Genomic DNA, 7,777 nt, shown 5'->3' on the forward strand with positions numbered 1-7,777 from the left:
TCTCATCATGCTGCATGTCTCTAGACTGACCTCTCATCATGCTGCATGTCTCTAGACTGACCTCTCATCATGCTGCATGTCTCTAGACTGACCTCCCATCATGCTGCATGTCTCTAGACTGACCTCTTATCATATTGCATGTCTCTGGACTAATTGCAAACTTTTTCACTAGCTTATAATTAGCTTTTAATTAGGCTTATAGCTTATAATTAATGGGTTCTTTGCATACAAATAATATAAATTATAGATAATATTGAAATTATAACTTTGACCGTAAATTTTTTCTATGTTATAGGAAAATTACATGTGTACCTATATGTATATATTGTACAGAGCTGCGCAATATAAATACTGTTTATTATTAATAATAATATTAATAATAATAATATGTTTGTAATAATATTGATGTATGTAATAATAATATGTATGAAATATTGTAACCTTCTAAAATGCTTTTCTGTACACCAACTAAATAATGATAATAAACAAACAGTAATTTCCTAAACCACAGCTTTTATCACACTACTTGTCTGCAGACTAATTTCTCATCCCACCACATCTCTCCAAAGATGACCCTTAAACCACTTCATGTCTTCAGACTTAACCCCGGTCCCATTGCATGTCTTCAGAGTGATCCCTTATCACACTGCTTTTCTTTAGACTGAGACCCCCCATACCACTGCATGTCTCCAGACTTTGCCCCCTTATCTCTTCAGGCTGACTCCTTATGGCACCCCATGTCTCCAGACTGCATACTCCTCACAATACATGTCTCCAAATTTGCCTTTCTCAACCCCTTGAAATTACATTCAGATCGCAGTGAACCCCTGTGCTAAGAATGGCACCCGTATAGACAACTTTAAAGATAACTAGTGTCATGCAGCTGGTCCTCTCATGTGTTTTTTGTCCCAGAAGTATGCAGGCATCATCAAATATTTAGTCGCTTGCAGTCACGGTTGGAAAAGACCTTTCTTTGGACACCTTGTTTCTTCTGGCCTAGTGTGCCTTCTTGACCTCCCGAAATGGCCTAGTAGTGTTGACCCCTGCTCTAGAGGAACCTTGGTAAGAATGACTGTTCTAAACTGTGACCAGTCATCACGCTATGTGTCTTTAAACTGATTGCTGTTCACATTATACATCTCAAGACTCATCCCCTATTACATTGCAGGTCTCCAGACTGACCTTGCATCATACTGCATGTCTCCAAGCTGACCCCTAACACACTGTATGCTTCCAAGATCACCTACTATCCCCTTGTATGTCTCCAGACTGACCCCTCATCTCACTGCATGTTCCCAGACTGACCCCTCATCTCACTGCATGTCTCTGGACTGGCCTCATATCAAACTGCATGCTTCCTGATAGACCCTATCACAATGCATGTCTCCAAACTAACCCTCATTATACTGCATGGCCCAATATTGACCTGTCATCATATTGCGTGTTCCTAGAATAATTAAACACTTGTAGAGGTTTCAGTAGCTTTCCACTAGAGGAAATTATGTATAGTTAGCATATAGCAAATGAGTTGTTTGCATACTAGTGATTTTAATGATAGATATTAGTGAAATTATAACTTTGGCTGTTGAATTTTTTCCCTGTTATAGAATGATATGACAATATTAAACAAACATTAATTTCCTAAACCAAAGAGCTTATTACATTACATGTCTTCAGGCTGCTCCCTCATCCAACCAAATGTCTCCAACGTTCACCCTTCAAGCCATCATCCTACTGCATCCAACCACTTCAAGCCATCATCCTCTGCATGTCTCCAGATTGCCCTGCCGTTAGACTGCATGTCTCCTAACCTACCCCTAATCACATTGCATATCTCCAGATTGCCCCATCATCCTACTGCATGTCTTAAGATTGCCCTGCCATTAGACTGCATGTCTCCTAACCTACCCCTAATCACACTGCATGTCTCCTAACCTACCCCTCATCACACTGCATGTCTCCTAACCTACCCCTCATCACTGCATAGCTCCTAACCTACCCCTCGTCACTCATCAGTACATTTTCAGAATAATTGAAAAGTTTTAAAGGTTTGAGTAGCTTTCCACTAATGGAAAATACGTAAATGTAAATATATAATGACAGACTTGTTTGCATACCAATAAAATAATGATATATGTTTGTTAAATGATAACTTTGACCATGTGACGTATTCCTCTCGGTAATAGGAAAGTTACATGTATATATGAAGAACTTTTGAACTTTTCACCTACTTTTTATAGAAACTAACTAAATTACAGATTTAAACAAACCATTATTTCCTAATTTGTAGTCCTGGGGAGGCAACATGGAATGAGGATACCATTCAGAAATTTACAACAATCATTACTGTGTGGGGACCTTTAGATAGGTGTATTGTATACATGTTTTTTGTTACATATAAAATGTTATTATATTTTATGAATAAAGTATCAACGTTTTAATAAATCCTAATTATTTGTTTAGGATATATATTTAAAGCCAATTGAACAGGGGCAAGATGAGCTGAGCTGCTGTGTTCACTACTTTAAAGGAACAGGATACGTTGAGCTGCTTTGCCACTGTTAAGAGCGAGAGCTGAGCTGCAGAGTCACTACTATGAAAAAATAAGGTAAGTTGAGTCACTGCTGGAAGTAAGGGGCAAGGAAAGCTAAGCTACAGGGTTACTGCTAGGAAGAATAGCTGAGCTGCTGGGTGAAGAAAGTTTAGGGGCTTGGTGTTTCTGTTGTAAATTTTTTATTGGAAGGCGGGAGCAAGAAAAGTTGAGCTGCAGAGTCATTGCTAAGATTTGGAGCTGAGTTTAGTCTCTTCTGGAAGAAAGGAAAAGATTTACTTGAGTTGAGCTGTTAATTTACTACCGTGAAGGAGCAGGGTAAGTTGAGTTGCAAGGTCAACTGCTGAGTTCCTTTTTCACTACATACTTCTTGGAATGGGGAGCAGCGTGAGCTGAGATGCTGAGTGAATCAACTTCAGTAACTTTGGTACTTCTGCTTTAGAAACGTCATTGTAATTTCTCCCTCTGACTGCAGCTACAGAGGTTAGGGAGGGCTTAAAAAATATAATAACTGCTTGTTTGGTATGATAAAATAATTGAATGTCCATAGCCTGGCCACATAGGGGTAGTAGGCGAGTCACAATAACCAAAATGCTTGTTTTAGCACAAAAGGTTATTGTTTCCTGATGTGAGTTTTATTGTATTGGCAGTTTAGATTCAAGCAGCGCTTATCAGAGTTGTTTAGTCCAGTCTCAAACGGCCTCTTTCTACGCATGGATTAGTCATCGATGAACTATGTAATACGTGCTAACTCATCATATCCTTGTAAAGTGATCTTTGTCATTCATTAGGCTCATTTTATGCACAGCTCCAGCAGAGGCTGCTTCATTTTTTCTGTAAATAAAAAAGTTATTTTTTGCAAGACGATATTTGTCTTAGTCATTTAGCATCAGACCGGCTGTTCTGTGGCTAAAAACAGTAAAGGCCAAATCAATAAAGAGCTGTCACAACAAGGTCTGAAGAGATGTCTGCGGTGTTGTATAGTGTTCAGACACAATATTACATAAGGATGTTCAATAATTATTAGCTAGTGCATCGCACACACACACCATCCAGAAGCCTTGTCCCCACCTACTATAATACTGTTTATGAATGTATGGAGAGCTGGACTCATGGTATATATATATTCCAAATAGCATCATACTTGGATCATACCTCATTAAGGAGTACCTGTCATGGTACTCAAAAATGAGTGCTCAAAAACCATCTTTTGTCTAAGACACAAAAGAATAAAAAAAAAAAGGTTTTCACATAAAGTCAACCTTGGATTAAAAAATACATTCCACCAACACCCAATCTGTGAGTAATTCATATGATTATCTGGGGGCACCTTTAATGGCCAACTAGTAATTAGAAGTTCCTCACCTTGCTCTTCGGTATGAAGCCAACTAGTCTTCTGCCCACCCCTAATCATTATGTCCTCCCAGGAGGAAAAGCCTTTTAATAGACACTTGTGGCAGCCAATGGGCAACCATAAAGAGATATGAGCACTGCAGATTGGATCCTCTTCAACTGAAGACCAGAATAAAGAACACTACAATGTCATGTGACATAAAGTTTCAGGTAAGTTTTGGACCTATAAATAAAAAAAAATGTAAGTAAAGGAAGCAGGTTTTTTGGAGAGGTCACTAGGGGATGAGCTCGCAGGGCAAAACAGCCCAATTTTTCTGATTTCCAGAGAGTTAGGCGAGCCGACCTTTTCTCCTTTTTTACATATAGTGAGATCTTTGTGTTAGGTTCCTAACTTGGTACACCTGCCCAGTGTGAGGGGAATAACAGTGCATAACAATAAATCACCATATGATCTACTATAAATAGTCTATGTAGTTCTTTGCAACTGGATTTCAGGTATCTTATGTCCTTTTCATGAACAAGGGGCTGTGTTGCTCCCTCAATCACCCCTACAGTCCCTTACTTACCTTCCTTTTGCTCCTGGGCCGTATACCTGTAACTTCAAGTCCCATGACAATTGGTGTCATGTGGTAGCAGAGAGAAATTACCACCAGATGTATTTGAAGGATGTGCAGTGCAATTTCAATATTTAGGTAAACGGCTTTGGGCTGATGCATGACATTCTAATCTCTTCCCTTATTCTTCAACAGAAGAAGACAAGGGGGCGAGGCCTTGACACCCTGCACTAAAAGTATGTACAAAGTATGATGCTAGGTGTCAATAAACTCAGAAGTCTGAGGGCATCTAGTGGCAAAAGAGATTACTGCAGGGGGCAGCATCTGCAGAGTTGAGCTTTTTTTTTTTTTATCTTACCTATAGCTAGGGATCTTTAGGAAAAAAACATAGCCCAGGATTTGGCTTTTATTGACTTAACTTTGCCCCCACATGGGGCAAAATCTATGGTTCCCTTTAATAAACAATCACATTTAAAACATGTTCTCAAAGCTCCTGTTTTCTATTTTTGAACAGACCTTTCAAACACGTGCAATGTATCTAACTGGCAGAAGATTCCAAGATCGTCTTACTGCAGTGTATCTGCCATTGGAAAATCAATGGTATTTGTACACACCCCTGAGTGGATACAATGATTTTTGATATGGGTGAGGCTCAGTTCTTGGTGGCTCTGAGTGTGTGCGGCCCTAAGAAAAAAACAAAAAAAAAAAAACACATTGTTACAAAACAGGCTCATCATGGAACAAAATGGCTCATCAATGTTCAAAATGAAAGAAAAAATATGGAAGTCCAGGCAAGTGCACCTGTCATTTCAGAGAAAAAATAAATATTTTCTGAGACTGCTATTAACAAAATCCATGTCGTAGGGTGACATTGTTCACGGCACTGTTCCTATAGAAGAGCAGTGTTGTCAAACTAGGACAGGAAGTGTGCAAGGACTACAGAAGACCTCCCCTTTTATCCTTGCAATTTGGTAATTTCTCCTTCTTATTTCTATTCTCCTGCATCCCCCTGTGAGCTTCATAAAATTTCACGACAGCACCAGTTTATATTTTCGGAATGGTGGCCTTTAGATGCATCTACAGACATTTTCATCTGCAGACCGCGGTTGCTGAATTGGGCAGGGAGTGCATTGAAGGCCAAGGAGAATGCAAGGATATTGTTTTCCGCATGGAGTGCTGACTCTCCATGTTGCTGTACTTTGTTAGACATGAGCATAATGCAGGGTGATGGTTTGGTTGGAGAAGGATCAAAAAAAAAAAAGAGGCAAAAAGAAGAGAAATAGTAATGTTCCTGGCAACAGTTAAAGGATCCATCCAAAAGTAATAGATAATGGGTCCTCCGTCCCTTCCTGTTTTCGTGTGCCATAAAGCACCCAGCTGGTGTCCAACTAAGAGATTTTGATATTCCCAACTATCTCAATGTATTGCATTCTCCATGATATGAAAAAAACAGATAACCCAGCAGGCCCCCAATAATGGGCACAGCTGGTGTAATAACCTATGAATTCCGTTAAGGGATGGGAGGGCCCTCATAGTGGGGACAGCTGGTAAAGGGACCCAGGATGCAGGGATGGAGAGGAATCTCATATTAAGCTCAGTAGGTATAAAGAACTCAGTGCAGGGATGGCAGTAACCCCTCATAAAAGGCACAGCAGGTGTAAAGACCTTGGAACTCGGCACAGAATCGGTGGAAACCCCTCATAATGGGCACAGCTGGTGTACATATCTGGGAACTCAATTCAGGGTTGAGAGGGCCGTCATCATGGGCACAGCTGGTGAAGGGACCCAGGAACTCAGTGCTGGATTGTAGGAGTACCTAGAAATGGGTACAGCTGCTATACATACCTAGGAACTCAATGAAGGGATGGAGGGGAATCTTATAATGAGCCCAGTAGGTATATAGACCCAGAAACTCCTTTATGGGATGGTAGAAGCCCCTAGTAATGTGCACAGCTGGTGTACATACCCAGGAACTCAGTTCAAGGATGGCGGGAACCCCTCATAATGGGCACCACTGGTGGGCAGACCCAGAAACTCAGCACACAATTGGTGGGGACCCTTATAATGGACACAGCTGGTGTACATACCTGAGAACTCAATGCAGGGATGGGGGGACCCTTTATAATGGGCCTAGCAGGTGTACAGACCCGAAACTCACTATACTGATCTGTTAACCTTGTATCCTTAAACTACCATGGAGTCTCCCATCAACTAAGCACTGGGTGATCTCAGGGATACAGAACAGCTTTCAAAAATTGGAGTTTTAAATGAATTTGCTGTAATCTGGTGTTTGATGGATTTGCTTGTCTTGACATCCAATCATTTCCTCACCTGTGTGTCCTTAAACCCACGCCAGCCCGGTGACCCACATACTGTACTCTAGCAGCGGCCGGGCGTTCTGTAAGTGGGTCACTCGGAACAGCTGCTTAATCACCTTTTCTTTCCATCAGCCCCCTAACTGGCTGCTGTTCTGAGTCTTGTTATGGACCGATTCCGACATTTGATATTGCTTAAATGGCTGGGGTCACACAAATCATCCAAGAATATCGAACATCCTGATGGCGGTCTTTGGGATGATAGTCATCAGAGCCAACATTAGCGATTCTGGAGGTTGTTTAAAGGGAAAGTGCAGTGGGCTGAATTCTAGGAAGAGACAAGACAAAAATCAATGTAAATTTATACTCATGAATATGGTAATAAATATATATTTTTTAAGTGCAAGCTGTGTAAGTAGTTGAAAGTGACCTGATATCTGCCTGCTGCATTCCTTATACAGAGAATAGAAGAACTAGAAAAGAACCAATTATATGCAGCCAAAATGCATATTGATAGGAGGACAAATCATAGTGATACAGAAACGACCACACCACTGCACTGCTTCTTCTTCCACTGTCCAGGCACTGGTTGGCTCAGCCCATACCAACCTGGGCTCAAAGAAAGTGGATTGTAGAATTCTGTTTGACAGACTGAGGGCGTCTGGTGGTAGAAAATAGGTACTGCAAAGGATATTTGTGATACACATTGCATCATACACTGTTTTTTTATATTTCTATTCATGTGTATTTTATTTTGGCTGAAGTTTCATTATTTTTGTATTTTAGATACATTTTTGTTTTTGTAGGATGCTGTTTATAGAAGATTCGAACAGTAACGTGAAATCAGTGCTGCATTACTATGCAGGGAACCCAATGTGCTATTAAATGGGCCCTCAGCCCTGGCACAGTGAGTAATATTGGACATTTAAAATAAAAAAATTATGGTAAGTATTCCTTGATCCCAGTTAGGCCTGCATGCAAAGGGGTTTCTTCCCTGTCTGCCT

At 40.5% G+C, this 7,777-nt stretch overlaps 1 long non-coding RNA gene across 1 annotated transcript; it reads left to right on the plus strand.

Moving 5' to 3' along the window:
• Positions 1-880: 880 nt before the first annotated feature.
• Positions 881-7,758, plus strand: LOC140325558 (uncharacterized). Its single transcript, XR_011919696.1, has 3 exons — positions 881-1,062; positions 2,464-2,608; positions 7,580-7,758. It is a non-coding gene; the product is annotated as an uncharacterized lncRNA (long non-coding RNA).
• Positions 7,759-7,777: the final 19 nt, after the last annotated feature.

Source organism: Pyxicephalus adspersus, chromosome 3 (assembly GCF_032062135.1).
Source record: "Pyxicephalus adspersus chromosome 3, UCB_Pads_2.0, whole genome shotgun sequence".
NCBI lineage: Eukaryota > Metazoa > Chordata > Amphibia > Anura > Pyxicephalidae > Pyxicephalus > Pyxicephalus adspersus.